The sequence below is a fragment of the Mus musculus genome, chromosome 8 (genome assembly GCF_000001635.26).
Source record: "Mus musculus strain C57BL/6J chromosome 8, GRCm38.p6 C57BL/6J".
In the NCBI taxonomy this organism is placed as follows: Eukaryota; Metazoa; Chordata; class Mammalia; order Rodentia; family Muridae; genus Mus; species Mus musculus.
The window spans coordinates 50,183,482-50,206,298 of record NC_000074.6 but is presented as its reverse complement, the minus strand read 5'-3'; the positions used below and the strand labels follow the sequence as shown (position 1 = coordinate 50,206,298).

Sequence of the window (22,817 nt, the reverse complement as noted above, 5' to 3'; positions counted from 1 at the left end):
AAGGAAGAGGATAGAAATTCTGTTAATCTCTAATTGTTTTTCAAAGGAGAATTTATCTCAGTGACCATTACCCCATTTTCTGCTTGCTTTACCTGGGGGGGGGGGGGGGAGCCTAATATCAAGTCATGAGTTCAAATACTCTTTAACTTGTAGTCAAGATTTTAATGAGCAGAAGCACTGAGTCTCATATGTAAATCACATCATCGTAGACTCTGATACTTCTGGCCATTAATTTTGTTGTCAAGCGTTCTCATTTTACAATATGTAAACCCATAAAGCCCATATAAGTCACCGCTTTCTCATGTCTGGATCTCATGTATTTGACATAAAAAATATTATAGGTCTCATTTTTAAATGACACATGTCATTAACTTCTGCAAAGATGAGAAGGCTTCCTAAGAACTGTCAGACCATAAGTAGCTAGATTTAACTTTTCTAATTGATTCACTTTCTGAATGTTCATAGCTGTACTGGCTAGTTTTGCGTCAACTTGACACAGCTGGAGTTACCACAGAAAAAGGAGCTTCAGTTGAGGAAGTGCCTCCATGAGATCCAGCTGAAAGGCATTTTCTCAATTAGTGATCAAGGGGGAAAGGTCCCTTGTGGATGGGACCATCTCTGGGCTTGTAGTCTTGGGTTCTATAAGAGAGCAGGCTGAGCAAGCCAGGGGAGGCAAGCCAGTAATGAACATCCCTCCATGGCCTCTGCATCAGCTCCTGCTCCCTGACCTGCCTGAGTTCCAGTCCTGACTTCCTTTGGTGATGAACAGCAATGTGGAAGTGTAAGCTGAATAAACACTTTCCTCCCCAACTTGATTCTTGGTCATGATGTTTGTGCAGGAATAGAAACCCTGACTAAGACAATAGCATTTCCAACACTTGTTTAATTCTTTCGCATTTCTTTTTGGTTTTTCTCTCAATTTTGTGCCTCTACACCTACTTTATATTTTGTGTACTCATATAAAATAAAACCCTTAGCAGTTGCTTTTTGCTTGCGTTGGGACAGCAATACAGTATTAGTGGTCTACATGGGCCTCAGATTTTTATGAAGAACCAGAGAATAAGTGAAGCAAAAACAGGCTTTATGTGTCAAACCGAAGACACGGAACATAATAGTATCTTTGGGATTTATATGCTGACAAGGAACAGAAATGCCATCCACGGCAAAGTGCCTTTTTCACGGAAAGGTCTTCTAGACCAAGATTTCAATTCCTTCCTATTGGGTTGGAGTTTACTGTATTTAATGCTCGTTGTATCCCCACAAGAGTAAAACATGGCGAAAAGCCTGTTACCTCAGCGTTTTACCCAGCGCTTGGGAAAGGCAAAAGCTCTCAAAGAACTTGAAGGAAAAGCAGCAGGAAGCGGGGTCATATTTCACCTCTAATTTGAACGCGATGCAGTGTGTACAACATTGAAGGAGTTTTAGGCTGACATTTACAGTTAACTATATTTTTCATTTCGGCGTGAGACGGATAATAAGCTCCTGCTAACAGGGCTGTGTGTCGTAGGGAAGAACAGATGCTGACATGTCGCTCAAAGTTCACCTGCAAAGCTCCTACTGTCCTTTCAGCCTCGTCCTCATCCTCAGCTCCAACTTACAAAGAGCATACAAAGGACCTCAGTCTTGACAGAGGGGCTTTTCTTAAGATTTGGTTTTTTTCTTTTTTCTACAAAGATATTTCCTGTATCTACACTGTTTAATATGGGAATATGAAATCACTCTTTATGGGTTATTTAGGCTAAGTGTTACTAAAAAGAAAGAGAAGTTATGCAAACACGCAGGGACAAGGGTGATCAGCTACCTGAAAACGTAGCTTTCATTCTTAAATGTCATATTAATATTAATGTAAATATTGTGATTTTATGATTTATCTGCATTATACTTCTAATAAATGCTTTCAGAATATTTCATGAATGTTTTTAAAGTGTTAGAATTATGAAAAATATGTCAAATTTTCATCTTTTCATACAGCAGAGAAACAAAATCAGGCAAACAAACAAGATTGACATATGAGCTAAAATTGAATTTACTAAGCCTAAGTTATCATTCGCTATGATTTTTAAAAGTGTTTAAGCTAGTATGAGATCCAAAGTCGATCTCTTTGCCTTAACTTCTATACATGTGCCTTCGTAAAGCACTGACTCTGTTAGTTCTTAGTCAATTGTATTTACGATATTACTATTCTGATTTTATTTTCTTAAGAATCTAATGGTAGGAAAGAAAGAAATAAAAAGCGTTCAGAAAATTAAAATGTGCGCAAGTCCAGACCTTGCCGATAAATTCCAAATGCTAACTGTGGAAACAGATCCTGTGCCCTGAGTCCATTTCCCACCCTGCCTCCCTGTGAACCTCACATTTCAAACTCTGTCTCTACCAGTTCAGAACCACTGAAGCAAAGTGCTAAAAGACCACATAGTTTACACGCATTCACTAATAAGTTGCTTAGGGACTGGAAGTAGACATTAGGTGAAGGAATGGGAATCTAATTTTTGTTTAAATGTATTTATTTTTTGCTATTTTTCTGAAACAAATTATCTGAAGTTATCATCTGGGAATATTGAGCCAAGTTTGGAGGGCAATTAAAATATGACCTTTGAGCAAATGACATATTTTTATACCAGATATTCTCCCTGTTCACTAAGTAGATATTTGCAGAAAAAGATAAATGAAGAATGAAAGATTAGATTAGAATTATTCATAGGAATCAATGTAGCACCTATTATGTTCAGGGTATTGATTGTAATACCTATCAATTTAATTAATTCCAGTTGGCTTTGAAATCTCCTCTAGGGAGTCCAAAACAGGTTTAGATTCAGATAACTACTCCTTCTGACACATTTGAGAGTACAGACTGTAATAGAAAAGTTTCATGACTGCTCTTTGGAAAGTTTGAAAACCTGTGACTCACCTGCAGAAGTAAAAGACATTCTCCTTGTTTGAGGCTGGTCTGTGAGCCAGCAGACTTAGCAGCATAGAAAGCCTTGTCAGACTGCGAAGATCTCACCTCTTGGCAGATTTGGAATTTGAAGCTCTGGTATGAGGCTCAGCAATCAGAATTTTAACAAGCCCTCCAGGAGTTTTGGTTGAGGGCTACGAATCACTCTGGCAAAGCAAGAGCTCCTGAGCTGTAGCATCATTTAAGTAAGAATGTCCAGTGAGTGAGTGTATCACTCTTGACAATCACACACGGAAACTGGTAGAAATCAGAAAAGTGAATCTGATTTAGTTTAATTAGTTATTTTTACAAATTTTATTTCCACAACTACTCACTAGCCAATTGATAAAAGAGATAAATCTGGATGCGTTTCTGCCTAAACTACTTACTTGGCTTGAAAATGATGATATTTAATGTTGTCATGAATATATATTTGTGTATATTTGTGTCTGTGTGCACACGCATACACGCAGGAGTGTGCAGATCAGAGAACAATTTGCTGAAGTCAGTTATCTTCTTCTACTGTGCTCGGTGATTGAAATCGGATCATCAGAATTGGAAGTCAGCATTCAGTATCTTTTGAGCCGCTATTTTTAACAGAGCAAAACACACCATGTGGTCCCATGCAGATACAAACTCTTGTCTCTTTCTTGCGATATCTCACAGAGGATTTAAATATATTTTAGGCATATGCTAAATTTGAAGGGTGTAGATTATTAAGAAATTAAATATGAAGAAAACAGCTTTTGTCCTTCCTTAAAGAATTTTATCACCTTGGTGTAAAATCAAATCAGAAAACTGTGCTTTTAATCATGCAGATAAACATGACATGCCTTATGTGCCTTTCAAAAACATCTCCATTTGAAAGATAATTATAATAGCACCTGGTATGATAATATATATGAACATGTCATTCGTGATATAATATAGCCTACTCATACATACCTAAATGCATATCTAAATAAGCAGGTCATTTGTGACATAATAATGCCTACTCACACTTAGAGGACTGAATTTTCAAACTTCAATTAGACTAAATATGCAAATTACAATGAATTGATTCCTTTTCTTTTACTCACCCAGTGGCATTTTGCTCATCAATCAGCTTCATGCTTTTAAACGCAAATCTATGTTTCAGAGAATAATGGTTACTCACTCAGATGTTCAAAGAATATAGCATGGAGGCAGTTTAAAGTGCACTTGGACTTTTAAAAAAGGTAACTATGTTTGTTGTTCATTTCAAAAATATTCACGTGGTAGAGAAAAGGCATAGACCTCTATAAGCCGCTCTACCAGATATTTTATCTGAAGAGATGAAAATGATAAGTGCACTTAAAAGTTATCTTTGGTAGTTTCAAAGACAGTACAGGGTTTTTACTTTGCATATAGCATATCTTCGCTTTTTATGGGATTCAAAGGATGAAACACCAAAGTCTCTATTAAAGGCAGTTATTTTCTGTGATGTTGATGTAGGTCTGGTACATTTTTGATGGAAATTTTTGTCAGACTGACATCAGAATTTATACACATAAGTAAGTTTGCTTCCAGCTCCATACCCACCCAGCTTGACAATGGGGAAGGTAAACATTTACTCATGTTATATAATAGAAAATTAAGTGTAGAGAATGTTTAAGGAATAATTATCTTTCCTCTTTTTGTCTTACTTTTATGCCAGTTTCTCATCCGACAATAAGATTCTAAGACTACATCCAGAAGTGATTGATACCTCTTCCAAATAAACAATTGAAATGTGACTTGTGTTCTGTTTGGAAAGAAATAAATAAGAATGGAAACAAGATTCTATGACCAAATTGTAGCATTTTCAAGTTGAGAGAAGGAATGGAGTTGTTACTCTCTTACTCTGTGTTGCATGGAATGGAAGAGCTAATAGCTAATTTGGAATGAGAGTGCTTTCAAGCTACCCAGAACTCTGACACACAACTCATTCAAAACAGAGGAGAAATACACCCATACTTCATATTTGTTCCCAAATATGCTAAAACATACCACATGCCCTTAATACCAACTTCATACTCAACTTAAAGGCAGAGACATTACTGTAACAGGTTATTTAATAGGTAATAGTAAAGAGGATATTTTCAGAATGATCTAATCACTGAATATAGAACCTTTGATTCCCATCCTCCTGTTTCCTATAACTTCTGTTCAGAAGAGAAGATGATTTTTATTTTAGCAGTGATGAAGTAGGAAGATTGTAAGAATCCTCAAGGGAAGGATGTGTGTGTTATTAAGTTTAAAATGGGAAAGGAAAAGTTAGTGAAGACTGCGTAAATATGACAGACCAATCCTTTCTCTTCCCAAACATATAACGAAAGAAATACAAATATTTGCGCGCACACACACACACACACACACACACACACACACACAGAGGCACAAAAACACACACATTTCCTATAAAACTTGCAAACATACATAAGGAATATGTATGCATTCAATACAATGAAAAATAATAGGAGAGTGTTTTAAAACGTGAAATTCACATAAACTTTAGTGTCTAGGGAATTTAATGTTAATATTGCTAATTTGTATTAATCTGGGTTCTCTAGAACAATAGAACTTATTTCCTTCTTTTTAGTCCTTGTATATTCTTTCTGCAGAAGGTATGGCCCAGATTAAATGTGATATTCTTTCCTTAAAGCCCAGATAAAAGGTGTGTGTTTTTCCACCTCAAAATCAGAAGCAGATCTTTGTATTTCAAATTAAGCAAAACTCCTTCACTCTTGTGCTCTCCATATTTGGATTTTAGTTAATTCCAGATATAGTCAAATTGTAAACCAAGACTAGCCATCAGATCAATAGAAAAGCTCTCCAAACTGCTACAGATGACTCTTGAAACTAGACTCTCTTTCCAAAGAGGCGTCAGTACTTAAGTGAAGACTCATTCATAACAACCTAGGGATTCTCAGTCTGAAAATAGCCTCATTTATATCACCTTTAAAACATAAAATTCTGGAGAAAATATATGTGATAATAATCAGCCTATCAGGATATATCATGCACTTTTATCTCCAAAATTATCACACAATAGCAATTATAAATCAAGAAAAAATACGTTAAGCAATGGCGTGCCATTGAACATATTGGCCTTATGAGAAGAGACACTGTGAGAGATAATCTCTCCATCTAATGATAACTTCAAGAACTCATCTGCAGGCCAGGCAGACAGCTGTCACCAACATTTCTTTTTCCTTGATCTTGGATTTCTGATATATATGACTAATAATAAATATATGCTGGTGTGTGTGTGTGTGTGTGTGTGTGTGTGTGTGTGGTATGTTTGCATTTGTGTAAGCAACCCACTCTATGATACTTTGTTACAGCAACCCAAGCTTACTATACCTGGAATCCTTAACTTGAGGGTAGAAAGAAGGCAATGTCTCAGAGAATCCCAGTGTCTACTTTTTATTGAAGTACTAGCATTAACAAAGAGAAATAGGTTCATTGTCATTTAAATTTCAAAGAACAATTTTATTATGTTAATACTAAATACATTTATAAAGTAAAATTAGGAGGTTGGATGGACACTTAAGAGTTAACCCATTAGCATAATCCATTTCTGTTTAAATATGTAAAATTCATGCAGATAGGTTTTGAAAGAAAATGGATATTCATAGCAATCATTCTCACTTTATAATGTAACCACTGAGATGGAACCTCTGTTCACATTTGCATATGTTGATATATGAAATTATAAAGTTCTATAAAACTTATTCTAAACTAAATTTAAAGCCACCATGTAACAAAATCTGTATTTTGGGACCTCCCCGGAATATTTTAGGAAATTAAATTTAAGTCCAATGTGTCTTCCACTTAATGGTTAGTATAATTCATCTCTTTTTGTTTACTTTAAATCTTAGAAATGTATAACTTTCTCATGCAGAAAAGACTCTAGTAACTAAACATAATATGCAGCACTTATACCAATAGGTGATATGCTTTAATTACATTTTATAATGGCAATGTTATTATTTCCTCCTCTTCTCCCCCCCCCCAAAAAAAGCAAGGAAAACTGAAGCAGAGAGGTTAGGCCAACAGTGAAAGGTCACAGACTAGTGAGCATTACATCATGATGGCCACATTATCAACACAGAGCACACACACTTTGGGAAATATGCATTTATTTCCACAGCTATATATTGTTACACTGATAAGAAATGGCCAATAAAGAAAACCACAAAACATTTTAAAGTTTATATTCTGATACTAAATTCAGATGTTAAAAATAATCTACCTCCTTAAAGTGAATTCACAATCAACATTCAGTAATTTAAAAGGATATGAAATACACCTGCCAGATTGGAATGAGCAAGACAGCCTGTAATTTTCTTAAATATGTAAGCCGACTCTCTTAATTATGAAAGTCTGAAGAGCAAAGCTAATATCTTATTCATCTTTTAATTCTACTTTACTAGATGAAGACTAGACTGGCACTGGATGGCCACTGAGGTCATAACTGGTTTTTATATTCAATCATTATTCATTTATGTTATTTTATTTACATGTTTAGATATTTATCATATTCATATTAAATAATTCATTACTTATTCATCATTCATAACTGCTTCACCTATTCATTCATTTATGTAGTAAGATAAGGACTCATTAAGGTCCTTTTAAAACTAGGAATACAGCCATCAACATAGCAACTGTAAATACCTGCCCACATAAAGCTTACATTCTATTAGGGACACACAATAAATAATGATCATATAACACAAGTGATTCCCATTACATGACCTTCCATCCATAAAATTGCTAATTCTGAATTAGCATCTACTAAATAATTGCTTATAAAACAAATATAGGATTGGGTTCATATTACCCTCTTGTCACAACATTATTATAGGCTGATCAACATATCACCTCTTTGAATGCACATTGCTATTTAGAGACACTTTATTTAATGCCAACAACTGGCTCTTTAACATTCAACCTCTGGTGTTATCACCACTGCGACTCAATTGTGAATAATGCTTACCTAACAGACATATATTTTCTGGAAACCAGGTCATAGTCTTTTTGTGCTTAGAAACACTCTGTCACTTTAGTATCATTCTTGGGAACCATTTTAGACAATAGAAGTCATCAAAAGAAGAACCCAGATGTTGACAACACGCCAGCACAGAGACCACAAGAAATATATTCAATAGATAAAACAGAGAGGAATGCATGACCTTGTTCAATCTTAGCTGCAAATGTGAATGCTGGGTGACTCAAAATGTTTGCTGTTCTGCACATAGCCATAAACGTCTCAAAGTGCCACAAGTATTGATTTGGGGGCTACAAATCAATTTTAGCAGGTAAGGAAACTAATGACCTGAGATCTATGAACCAGAGTTGATTGTGCATTTGTCACATAAGTCAGAAGGAAGAAAGCAGGATAAGGAGGGTGACAAGAAAAGGGCACTGACCTGATGTCAATGAGCAAAAATATGGATGAGCTGTGCATCTCCACAGAGAGCTGCATTCCAGGCAGAACTAGCAATTTCACCCATACTGTAGCACATTTGGGGGACCAAGTCAACTGGGTCTTTTTTTTTTTTTTTTTCCTAGACAGGGTTTCTCTGTATAGCCCTGTCTTTACTGGAGCTCACTTTGTAGACCAGGCTGGCCTTGAACTCAGAAATCTGCCTGCCTCTGCCTCCTGAGTGCTGGGATTAAAGGTGTGCACCACCACGCCCGGCTGGTCTTAAGGGAGGAAGTGAGGATTGAAAAGAAAAGGACAAGTAGACAACACTATACCATGCCTCCAGCCAGTTGTGAGGCTGAAGTGGGTTTATTTTATCCTAGTCTGCTTTTATGCCATTTTGAGTACATGCAAATAATAAGGTGAGTTCTAGGTTAAGGATGAAACAAGGTGATAAACACAAATAGTCAAGGAACAAACAAGGCAATAATCAAAGTCGCCATGATCACTGTTTCTAGGAGCTTGCCAGGAGTACCAAGATAAAACGAATGCCATGTTGAGTTTACCTTGGGCTTTCATATATTAGCCCAAATATGAATATTCTTATCTGAGCATACTTCCCTGTCCTAACCCAAAGTCAAATTCTTGCTTGGCTTACTTCCTTATCCTAGCCCAAAGTCAAATTCCTGCCTGAGCCTACTTCCATATCCTGGCCAATGTCAAATTCTTGCCAAGATTCTAGAAGCAGCCCCCAAAGCTCTTCACATTTAGGCACTATTTCAAAAGAATTATTGTATCGTTTTAGATTATATGTGTTGATGTGGGGGTGTGTGCAGATTTGTGCACATGACTTTAATGCTCATCGTGGCCTTTGGTACTGGATTCCTCGAAGCTAGAATTACATGTGATTGTGACTCACCAAATATGGGTGCTGGGAATGGAACTCTGCTCTTCTACAAAAGCAGTACTTGCTCTTACCCTATGATACATCTATCTATCTATCTATCTATCTATCTATCTATCTATCTATCTATCGATCGATCTACCTATCTATCTATCTGTCTAACTATAGGCATTTAAAAAATGTTAGAGGAACTCAATCCAATATGGGTGAAATGGGGTTAAGGCAGAGACAGGCTGGAGAGAGGAAGTTTATAATCAAGTCTTGTACAAAGTTGGAGGCAATAGTAAAGACCAGAACTTCAGATTGTAATAGAATAGCACTAGAGAGCCCAGATAATACATGTCAAAGGAGTAGATTTGAATTATCTATACTCTGTCCAGCTCCTTAGTTGAGAATATAATAGATGACAGTAGAGTGTATTTCTGTAGAAGTGTGGCAAAATGCTTCAGAAACACTTATGCATATATTTTGTTTCATTCTTATAAACCACGTTGGAAGGGACAGTAGCTTAGAATATGACTATAGTAGCAGAGTATCCATGAATACAAAATACAGTCTGGTAGGAAAACTGTCAAAGTGTTTGATTGATGACTTGTGAGTTTGGAACAAGAGAGACAAGTAAGGCATATGGATAACTGTTGGCCTTGAACAATTTAAAAAGTGGAATTTTTGTTTGCAGAGATGGGAAACCCCAGAACAGTACTCGAAAGAGGCAAGCAGTTAGAGAGAAGTTATGGACAAGGAAAGCTGCAAGAGTCATCGCCCATGGGAGTTGAAATCTAGACTAGGAGAGCCAATGTAAAAGTCATGAATATATAATAAATGGATGAATGTATTAATGAATAAATCAATCACAGCTCCTTCATTTTATTTAGGTCAGAGTTAAGACATGACAAATAGTTTAACATCAACTTATATAGAGAGGGAGTGCAAATGTACTCACTCCTAATCAAACTAATTGAATCAGGATTCTATTCTGGCACTTGAATGTATATAATTGTTGTGAAGGTTTTCCAGAAAAGACATAAAGAAGTGCCTTCACTCTATATAAACAGAGGAACAGAAGACTAAAGAAACCCATAGAAGTTCTGCTTGGTAAGACTGAGTTCTTGGGGATTTATTATAGGATCCCTAATGACTCAGGGGGCCAACTCACCCAAAAAGCTATATGATTAGAGATGCCTACTCTACCATGCAACACATGTTAAAGCTGACCGGTAAGTTTCTCGATCCTTCAGAAAAGGCATTTAAAGAGGCCAAATTACACGGAGGTCTTCAAATCAGCTGCTCTGATTAAATATGAGGATGCACATGCTGAAACTGAAGAACACATATATACTACAAACATTCTGGTTAGGCTAATACACCAGGACCTGTATCTCCTATCTGTAGCACAATTTACAATTAATAAATTTAATGAATCATTGCACAGAGTCATTTGCAGAAGTTGAAGTTAAATTTAAGATCATTTCATTGAGCCTGGGATAGTAGTGTACATGCTTTGCCTCTGCACACCAAGCACAAAGACGGGTAGATCCCATGAGTTCCAGGAAAGCATGGTCTACAGTCAGTGTGACACTCTCTTATGGGACAATCATAACATAAATAAAAGTCAAATTAGTCTAACAAATACTATATTCTTTAATAGTAAGACAATGTCACTTTAAAATGGCTCATTTTGTTGTCCCAGCACTTAGGAGAAGAGACAACTATATCTTTGTGAGGTTTAGACCAATACACAGCTGGTTTGAAAAAAAAAAAAAAAGTGGATGGAAATGAAAGAAGTAACGGACAGGACACAAGTTCCAAATTGAGTTTCTTCTACAAATTCCTTAAGTGGCAAAATAAATAAATAAATAAATAAATAAATAAATAAATAAATAAAACTAACTAGATAGTGCCAAGCACTCACGTTAACCACAGACTACTATTTTGTATTCATTTTATCCTCTAAGGGTTACATTTTCTGTCCCAAAAATATGTGTGCTATTTAAAAATACATTTTAGTGTGAAAATAGAATCCCCTTAACTTCACATCAGATGAAATTTTCTAAAGAAAAGCTCTTACGTGAAAAAAATGTACATTTTGCTTTTATTTGATAGTTAATGCTGACATTTAAGTGTGCATCTCCACTTTTGGTACACCATAGCAATTGAGAGCTTGAACATTTATATCTATGTTTTTATATTACAAGCACAATGTAACATAAAGAACATTAGGTAGATTAATAAGACATTTATGTGGTGTGTGTGTGTGTGTGTGTGTGTGTGTGTGTGTGTGTGTGTGTATGTGTATGTAGGGGTGTACTTAAAGATAAATGTGTGCCACATGTTAGCCTCAAACCCAAAGAGATCTGCTGGCTTCCGTCTCCTGGATGCTGGGATGAAAGGCATTTGCCAAGACACGTAGCTCAAGAACATAGTCAGAAAGTTTGATTTCATTTGCTCTGAATGTGTGGGTCATCTGCGGTCAAACCACAGAAAATACAAAGGTATTGTCAGAATGACTGTGTATTTTGTCTTGGGGACTTTACTAATGATCAATGCCTACACAAGAAATCTATGCTGTCAACTTTATTAAAAGTAAAGGGGGTAATTACATAATTATGTCGTAATTTCAAAACAAACAAATACTAGTAAATGGAAAAACAGAATGATCATATTTTCTTGGTGGACATTTAAATACAAAACTGGATTATGAATTGAACAAGATTGTGGTGATATCTATTATCCTTATAAATAGATATAAAGGCATATAAGAAAAAAACATTGAGTTGGAAAATACTACAATAAAAAGTCTTATTATAAGAAAGAATTTTTGAAATAACTTGCTAGGAGGTTAATGACCTCAATTAAATTTTATGTAAAATAATAATTGGTGATTTTAATAAAAAATCCCTATTGCAAATTGCATATTTGATAATATAATATTTTGGTATTTCTTATTTCCCTCTGGCTTGCATTTATATTAAACAAAAAAGTCTTTGAGATAATTAAGTAAGATTTATAATTTAAAATCATCTTTTAACCTATTTACATGGCTTTTAGATATTTTGAAATCCAAGAAAAGAAAACAAAAATATTTAAGATTTCCCACTTGGTATTGATTCTAACATTAAATTATAAAGATTTCCTGTAAAAGACTTAGTTGTATAAATATAGGGAAAAGCATTTAAAATAAGAGCACTTAGAGAGATTTCAGTGAGATAAACATGTTTGCTATAAGTCTCCTGGAAAATTGAGACCGAAGTGGATTTTGAATGAAAATATACTTCTCTTGTGTGAATGTAATGTTCTCCCATGTCTTTGTGTTCTTGTTTGTACATAAAGATTTTCTGAAAACTATTATTTTACACTAGTTGTAATTCACTGTACTTCACAACAATCACTCACAGTTTTGGGTTTAAAGAACTTGGGAGTTTTTCTAGAAAAGGGTTTTATTTCTATCACTACAAACAAAGCACCTTGTCTAAGAACAGCCAAATCTATATTGTGGCATCTAATTATTCTGCATGCTAGCTTGTAGGGCACAATGTGAATAGTCTGCATGTTTCCTTGGAAGCCCAGAAGCCCACAGGCTAGAACTCAAACCCACGAATATTTTATTTTATTGTATTTTATTTTTATTTACAGAGTCACTATAGACTGTCTCAGTTGTGTTTGGTATTACTAACAGAAGTAATATTTGGGGGGCTTTGGGGTGAATGAACAACCATCAGTAAAATTCCTGTTTATATTGCTACAAAGAGACCAGGTTACTAAGAGACCACATCTCACACCCCCCATCTAGAGAATACTTTCAGTGTTGCTGACACTCACATTATATTCAATTGTGTGCTATCCTGGCACAATGTTTGTCCTAAATTATATATTTTTCCTTTGTTGATTTGGGATTTTTAACAAGTTTAATTTTATGTACTATATAGAGAAATCCCTTGTCACAGGAAGTCCCCCATGTTGTTGAATGTGATTCTTCCAGGCATTTAGTAGGTCAGTATCAGCCAAAAACATTGATAAGGAGGAGCCGGAACCTTTCCTAAGACACTTGGGATTCCGGTGGTTCATCTCTATGTACATTCCTGTTTAACAGTTTCTTTCTTAAAGCATGGTGCCACAATTGACATGCCTGACAATACAAAGATATACAGATATATGTATACACACACACAGACACACAGACACACACACACACACACACACACACACACACACACACACACACACACTGTATTCTGAATACAATAAAGTTGCTAAGGCTGCTTAAAGCTCTGATAACTTAGTAGTCAATTTTGAGTGCTATTGGTATTTGGGAATGTGGTTTTTTCTAGGTGTTTTAGTGTTATTCCCAGGGAATTTACTAATCAATCTTACTGCTAGATGCATGTGTCAGAATTAGTGCGGCTGTGACCACAGGAAGCCTCCAACAGAGCTGAAAGTGTTGGAAGGTCACTTAAGAGCAACCCAGATTCATCTCCTGAGAATGTTCTAGGATATGCCCTGCTTAGCTCTAGCAATATTAATGGAAATAACAGAAAAACCACACCATTACGTACCATAAAGTAAACCTCTACACTCAGGGATTTTATTTTAATGATCAAGGTAGTGTCTCATATGGAACACTAAAAATAAAATCTTCTAAATATATTGATACTAATCTCAAGCATTGTTTTATTTCTAGGATATGATACAGAAAATGTTCTTTTAAACTGGACTGTTCTTTTAAACTTTCAGTTTTGAGCTAAGCTTAGAGATAGAGACAATCCTAGGTTGTTTTTCTGTCATTGTGATAAAATACCTGGGAACTTATTCAAGGTTTCCTTCCTTCCTTCCTTCCTTCCTTCCTTCCTTCCTTCCTTCCTTCCTTCCTTCTTTCCTTCCTTCCTTCCTTCCTTCCCTCCCTCCCCACATCTAGTGTACACCCCATCATGACAAGGAATCAAGGCAGCAGGACTTGAAGTCACTAGTTACATTGCATTCACATTTGAGAGATGGAGCAGGGAGTGAATACCTATTGATACTCAGTGCCACTTCTTGGATGTAAGCCATTAAACATCCCAGACAGACAACAGGATCAACAACGTGTGCTCTACCACCCCAGCTACTGTAATTTCAAAATAATTACTCCATAGTCATTCCTAGCGGCCTCTCTTCCAGATGGTTCTAGATATTATAAAATTAACAGTTAATATTAATCGAGACACAATCTACACTTGCCCTTCAAGCTCTCAACATGCACATTTGTGCACGCACACACATACACACACACATACACAGGTATGTGCACATGCATATGCACACACATACAGAAGCACACATGCGCACTCACACGAACATACACACATACACATATGCATATGGACCACTGCCACCACACCAAAACACATCACAGTTTTAAATCAAATTGGGTCTAGTATGCACTAGGTCCTCAAGAATATTTTACCACTTTCAACATGAATTATACTGACAGTTCTAAATAGCTGAGTATTTTGTTCCTAGTTTGAGCATCAAAAATCAGAGAATACAGGACTGGAGAATGGGCTTAGTGGTTAAGAGGATGGGTTACCCTTGCAGAGTACCATGATTGAATCCCCAGCACCCATTTGGAAGCTAACAGTCATCTGTAAGTATTGTCCTAGGGAATATGACACCCTTTTCTGCTCTCCCGGGACATCAAGCACACATGTGGTCTACATATGTACACACATGCAAAGTTAAATGTAATTGGTATCAGTAATGCTACTGACACCAAATAGGCAGGAGTGTAGGCTTCTGATACCCTACAAGGCACAGAAAAGTCTCTCATAAAAAAAGACTTATCTTGACCAAAATATTAATATTTTTAAACATAAAGAAGGCCCGTATATTCCAGGTTCTCACATTATGTGGGTCTTCCACTGGGCTAGCTTTCGAGGATACCAGCTGATTGAGATAAACTTACCAGTGTTCTCGTTGCAAGGTGTGCTGTGGAATTTTTGTTCTTGTAGATGCTCCACATGAATGCTCATTGACAAGACTTGTTCTCCTATTAGTTCATCTTTCCTTTTGAATTCTTCACTGTTATTTAATTGATAGTCACGGTTTGGGGTGATTCATTGATGGTCATAATGAGTTTTGTTATTTTGTCTTCTTCCTGAGTAGAATTCCATACTTCAGCATCGAACCTTTCATCTAATTAAGCAACTAAGACCTTCTTCACCTTACCCTCTACTTTCTCTAGCATGCTGGCAATACCACAGTCCAGCCCAACAGCTTCACCTTGTCCAAGTAGTCTACCCAAGATACAAGTCTCATCATGTATTCAACCTGGGGCTTATTGTTACCATGAGAAAAAGCAAGCTGTGTGGTTTAATCTGAAGAAGCAGACCTTGGGTGGCTAAACTCTGGTTCACTCCCTCCATACCAAGCCCTTGATCCTTCAGCCAGATAATTTTACTGGATCAACCCAGAATTTCTTAGAATTCTTTATACAGCATGGCAATTCTTATCATCGTGAAATTATTTCAACTTGCTTATAAATTAGCAGTTTTCCCTTTTACTCTTGTCAGATCTGTAAGTTTCACTTCATTCACCCATCACTTCCCTTGGGATCCTTCTGTAATTCTCCAAGGCGGGATTATGCATGAAAATCCTCTGTATACCTCTGCTAGTACACTTCCCATGTTGTTTATGCAAAATCGGCCCCTTCTATTTGCTTCTAGATTCAACAGTTTCATGAAATAAGTTTTAGTTCTTTTGTTTCTAAACAGCCTAGAGAAGGTTTGGGAAAGTGATTGCCTTGAAATAAATAAGAAGTGATTGGAAGAGTAAGTAAATCATGAGTGTTTGGATAAATCATTTTACCTTAGCTAGTAGAGTAAATGATTTTAAGTTGATTAATGTGTCCTAACCTTTTGTAAGTAATTTTAATTACTATAACTATAATGTCTGTATGAAAATCATTTACAGAGTTAAACTATTTGGTTTTATTATTTTCATTAAATACATGAATTCAAATTATTAATGGGTCAATGATGCAAATGTCACCTCTGCCTTTCTGGTACAAGCCATGACTTACTAGAGAGAAATCAATATATGGTAACAGCAGATAATGTTAGCTACAATTGAAAAGCAAACAGTGCATGACTGGTCTAATTGATTATTGTTTAAAAACTCGGGAACCAAGAATCAAGTCATGGAGGTTTCCTATAAGCAGGTAGTTCAATGCTTCCTAATACATCTACAAAGAAGAAAAATTACACTTACACTCTTTTAATTTAACTCAAAGATCAGTTTAAGTATATATTTCCCTTTGATAATTAAATAAGAATGTGTGGATAGACCACGTAGTAAGTACATAATGAAGATTATCTACTATAATTACCAAAAAGGAGATAAAATAATTATTCAGATCAGTTCTCCATCATTAATGAAGGTAATATTCCCTCTATAACTCTAAAATCATCAGTAACATTAAGTCGAGAGTAAACATTTTGAAATGTCATTTAGTCAATAATATGTAATAATATTGTAGTGCCTTTGCTTATTTAAAATGTAAAATGTGGCACACTGTTTTTCAGAATTAAAAAAAAAAAATTACTATGAGAGCCAGGAGTGAAGGTTGTGGGTTTTGTTGTTCTTTGGACAGGATGCTGTGTAGTTCATGCTGGTCTTGAGCTTATTTGTTCTTAGAGTTAATCTTGGACTCCTTATACTCCTGTCTCTACCGCTCCAAAGGTAATATTTAAGGCTTGCAAAGTTATGCACTCGGGGTAAGGTAGGAGGTTTATTATGATATTCAATTATTAATGCAGAAAACACCGTGCGGAGGATGAGCTTGCAATAAACAGCCAAGCAAATTGATGGAACTGCTTCCCAAAATATGTAGCATGGACTCTACGGGGAAGGGTGGGGGTGAGGATGAGGGTGAGGATACGGGAGAGGGTGCGGGCAAGGGTGTGGGTGAGGGTGCTGGCAAGGGTGCAGGTGAGGATGCGGGTGAGGGTGAGTATGCAGGTGAGGGCACGGGTGAGGATGAGGGTGCGGGCTAGGGTGCGGGTGACGGTGTGGGTGGAGTCTGACTGAACACCCCCTTTAAAAAACAAACATTCAGAAGCTTTGCTCACCTTGTGAGCCGCTTTGTGCATTTAGCCTCCAGACGGAGAAAAACATCTTCACTTTTGGCTCAACGCTTCATTTCCTGAATTAACTCAACTGACCTTCCTTTAGAACAGTGGTTCTCAACCTACCTCATGCCGTGATCCTTTAATACACTTCATGTTATGAAGACTCCTAGCCATAAGTTTATTTTTGTTGCTACTTCATAACTGTAATTTGGCTACTGTTATGAATCATGAATGTAAATATAAGATATGTAAATATCTTGAATCTGGGATGAACTAAGACGACCTCTATGAAAGGGTTATTCGACTCCCCACAGGCATCTTGACCCCACAGGTCTTAAACATCTGGTACCTTTCATAAAGTTTTGAATAGAAAGAAAAAATTACTTTAATTAGGTCGGCTGAATTACCATAGTGTTAGACAGACAGACAGACAGACAGACAGACAGACAGACAGACAGACAGACAGACAGATAGATAGATAGATAGATAGATAGATAGATAGATAGATAGATAGATAGATAAAACCACACTAAGAATTTCACATTCGCCTCAAGAAATACTTCTCAGCATCCCCAGAGAGGGTAGAGAGAGGTCTAGGTGATTCATTCAAGCAAAGGTTCTGTAAAATGACCAAAAGCGTTGTGAAATTAAAGAGCACCTGTGTTAACTACGGCATCCGTGGAGACTCGCCCTCCAAGGGCCAGACCCATTGATCCTTTCCAGAAGTCTCAGGAGATCCAAGGCAGTGTCTCTGTTGGAACTCTCTGGAAAGCAGTTTGGAATCTGCACTAAAACAGCAAAGATGTCACTCTCCCTCTATTCCTGATTATTTTTGACATTAATGACTCTCTAATTCACACAAAGCCTGCCTCTTCCTACCTCAAAAGAGGTGGTTTTGGAATTGATTGAGTGGGATCTATCGAGCTGTATTAGTTAGGTAGCCCTTCCCTGAATTTGCCACAGTTGGCAGAGGCTGGCTCTGTGAGACAACAGATCCCTGCTACTTGGGGTCAATAGCAGAAGGAACTTTTTTTTCTCTATCGATTTTCAGCTTGACTTAGGAGATTCTTTTTTTTTTTTTTTTTAAAGATTTATTTATTTATTATATGTAAGTACACTGTAGCTGTCTTCAGACACTCCAGAAGAGGGCATCAGATTTCGTTATGGATGGTTGTGAGCCACCATGTGGTTGCTGGGATTTGAACTCGGGACCTTCAGAAGAGCAGTCGGCGCTCTTAACCACTGAGCCATCTCGCCAGCCCGACTTAGGAGATTCTTAAATCTCATCATTTAAATCGCATATTTTAAATATCATCATTCTAAATTGATTTAGTTTTTTACATAGTATGTCAGATAATGACCTGACTTTGGTTACTTATTTTATTTTACTCGTTTTTGTCATATACATAGCCACTTTTGCAAGAACCATTTGTTAGAACAGTATCTTTTGTTATGTGAATGTTTTTGGCAATCTTGTCAAATTAAAAACACCACCTTACCTTACCACCTATGCAAGGTCTCGTTTCTGGACTCTGTGTCCCTTTCCATTGGTTTGTATGCCTGGATATATATCTGTATCTGTATCTGTATCTGTATCTGTATCTGTATCTGTATCTGTATCTGTATCTGTATCTGTATCTGTATCTGTATCTGTATCTGTATCTATCTGTATCTGTATCTCTATCTGTATCTGTATCTGTATCTCTATCTCTATCTCTATCTGTATATCTGTACCTGTACCCTTCTCTCTAGATAGATAGATAGATAGATAGATAGATAGATAGATAGATAGATAGATAGATAGATAGTATATCATACCTCATTACATTTTGATGCTTCTTTCTTGTTCAACATTGTTTTAGCCATTTTGCCTTTCTTGATCTTTCACATGGATTTTACGATGAGGTTTTCAATGTCTGAGAAGGTCACCAGAGTTCTGACAGATGTTGTATTGATTGTTTTGTGGATTTGATATGTCAACATAATGTTTCTTATTTGTTGATATGAGATATTCTTCAATTCATTTATAGTTTCCTTAAGGAATGTTTTGTGTTTTGGTGGGAAAATCTTTCACCTCCTAGGTTAATTCTTTCATTCTATTTGATACTATTACAAAGAGAGTAAATTTTATAATTTTCTTTACTCAGTGATAATATATACAAATAGAAATGACTTTTCTATCTTTTCTTTGTACCATTATTTTGCAGTTTCCATTTATTAGTTTTAACAGTGAATAAGAGAAAGAGGGAGTGAGGGAGAGAGAGAGAGAGAGAGAGAGAGAGAGAGAGAGAGAGAGAGAGAGAGAGAGAGAGAGAGGATGAATATGTATATGTTTAGTTGGGGTTTCCACCTAAAAATTATATCATCTATGGAAAGAGGTAGTTTTTCATTTTCCTTTTTGCAAGTAGAATGACTAAGCTTCATTCTTGCCAAATTGCTTATACAGAATTACAGGTAATATGTTTAGTAATACTGGCAATAGTGGACATTTATCTCATGGTTATAAAATCAGGGGGAGAGCTTTCACCTTCCATAACTAATGGGGTAGATTTTTGAGTTTATCAAAGAGGTCTTGGGACTGGAGAGACGGCTCATTGGTTAAGAGCACCAACTGCTCTTCCAGAGGTCCTAAGTTCAATTCCCAGCACTCACATGGTGGCTCACAACCATCTCTAATTGGATCTTATGCCCTTTCCTAGTGTGTCTGAAGACAGCTACAATGTACTCATACACATACAATACATAAATCTTCAAAAAAATCAAAGATTTCTCTTTTGATATTGAGATAGTTTCCTTCTTTGTACTTTCCTATGTGATTTTAGTAGTAAAATATATTAATTTGTTAAATGCCTATTATTCAATATAATCATAACTATTTCCTTCTTATCTTTTTGTTAGCATAGCTGATATTCTTACATGAGTGAGCTTTGCCCACTGGGCTATCCAACCAGACCAGATATCACTCTTAGTCATTATGCCCATACTTTTAGATATAATGTTGAATTTGGCCACTGGTAATTTTTTTGGTACACATCTCTATCCTTAATCAGTACATTTGTCTGAGTGATATTAGGTACGTTCACATTTAAAGCTGTTACATCTTGTTGCTGTAGCGAACCTTTATTAGCACAAATTATCCTCCTTTGTCCTTTGGAATTATTCTCTATCTAAAGAACATTTTGTCTAATATTTGAAGAGCTGCTTCGTCCAAGCTTTGCTTACTTCTTGTATGAGATACCATGTTTATAATTTGATTTTCAATGTTTGTGTCTTTGCCTCTAAATTATTCCTTTGTGAACAGTACATAGTTGAATGACGCTTCTTTACACAGTCTTCCAACCTCTCTATTTTAGTTAGACTATTTAATCGGATTAAATTTTCATTAACTAGTGGTAACCTTGAAATACAATTCCTAAGAGCCTTTGAAGTTTTGGTTCTTGTTTTCTGTATTACTCTCTTTTTCTTAGATGATTTTTCATTGTAAAGTGCTTAATTTTTTTTTCTCATTTCTTTTTGTGTATTTTCCTTATAGTGACAACCTTATGGTGACAACAGAGATTACACTTTACAGAGATAACACCTTGAGCTTTTTTATTTATTTATTTATTTATTTATTTATTTATTTATTTATTTATTTATTTTGAGATAGGGTTTCGTTGTATAGCCCTGGCTGTCCTGGAACTCACTTTATAGACCAAGCTGGCCTCAAACTCAGAAATCCACCTGCCTCTGCCTCTCAAGTGCTGGGATTAAAGGCATGCGCCACCACCGCCTGGCTCACCTCAAGCTTTTATTATTAAATTGTTATACCAGCTATCCTAAACAATATTTTAAACTTTTGGTCTTTTTAAAGCTATATTCTTTCCCATTCTTGTTATCACAAAAATAAGGTCTTTATACATTAGGTGTGCTATAAAACACAAGCAAATAATCCTGATTTCACAGGAATTTTTCTTTACAGTTATATAGAAAACAATATTTGGCATTTCCACATTATTTCTAAGATATCATTATCTTTTAGAATAACTATATTTTAAATAGAGTAATGCCTTAAATCATATAGAACTATAAAAGTATGGTTTCAAATAGTTACAGCAATAATAATAAATTCTATTACTGCTGATGCATTCATTGATATTAAATGATTTATTTTGGCATACTGCTTGGAACCAGGCTCTAGGGAATTACTCCTTTAGCCTGCTTGACTGCCTTGCATGGCGGGTCTTGATGTAACAACTTGCATCAGACTTTATATTTTACCTCATCAGAGCTAAATTTCTCTACAACTTTTATAGAACAGTGAATAGATTTACATGACCTAGAATTCTTAGTTGAGAAGTTTTAGCATTGGAGCTATATTTTCCCTTGTAAATTAGTCTCTGAAATTCCTGAAGACAAGTCTCAGTATTTTTCTAAAGTATCTTCTGTATGCTCTGTGTTGCCTCTGCTTTTAGTGCTCTGTCTGTCCTTTCGATTGTCTGATTATTGCAATGCATATCAGTCCCTTCAAGTTAATTTTGGACTTAGACAAGATTCTTAGAATTTTATCCTCATATCATTCATGAAATTTGAAAAATTGGTAACCATCCTTCCTGGAATGCTTTCTATGTGTCCTTCACACTTTTCCAGAGCTCTTACAATGTTGCCATGGTCTTTTTTATAGTTATATCTTAATATCTGTTCATGTCCCTCAATTTTTCTATCAGCACTATTCTTAAGTGTCTTGAACCTGATGTGGTCTTTATGAGGAGTTGTATGTATTTCTCAGTCTGCTGCTTCCAGTAAGTTCACAGATCTGGTCTTCCTAATGTGATTCTATTTGTTAATATTATGAATTTTAATATAATTTACATTAATTATAATAGTCCCAATTTACTTTAATAAGCTGACAAAGTGCCATTCTTTGCACTTTGGAACTAAGTTCTTTTTCAGTCTGTGCTTTGTGGATGATGCTCCCCGCTGCGGCTCTTTACATGGTACCATGTTGCAGAGTTCCTGCTTCTTCATGTGCACTCAAAGTTCAGCTAAATGCTGTTCTTCAGTGGAGTCTGTAAGAGGTGGCCTAAAGAATAGTCTTGTGGGGCAAGGCACAGCTTAATCTCAAGAGTGTCACCCATTCGACTCTATGTAAAAACAGTTGCTAAGTTATATAGAATCACCTGGAGTCTTTTGTTTCTAGGAATGCAACTTTTCCAAGGGGTTGAAGGTGCACTACCATATCTAGAGCTAGCTGAGTAAGGTCCTGTAAAGCATGGGTCTGTGGATAAAACAACACTGTCATGACAATGTTTATTATAGCTAGACTGTTTTATTTTTTTCAATGCACCTATAAAGTTTCTATATTACTTTAGAAGTTAGGCACTAGGAAAATATATGAGAGCTGTCAACCAAACAATAAAATAATCATCTACAATATGAACTAACCAGTACCCCCAGATCTCGTGT

General features: G+C 36.0%; 1 long non-coding RNA gene across 1 annotated transcript in view; it reads left to right on the top strand.

The window, feature by feature from the left end:
* The window catches only part of 1700019L22Rik, a 799,537-nt gene that overhangs the window by 711,135 nt on the left and 65,585 nt on the right, over positions 1-22,817 (top strand). The gene's annotated exons all lie outside the window — the stretch shown is intronic.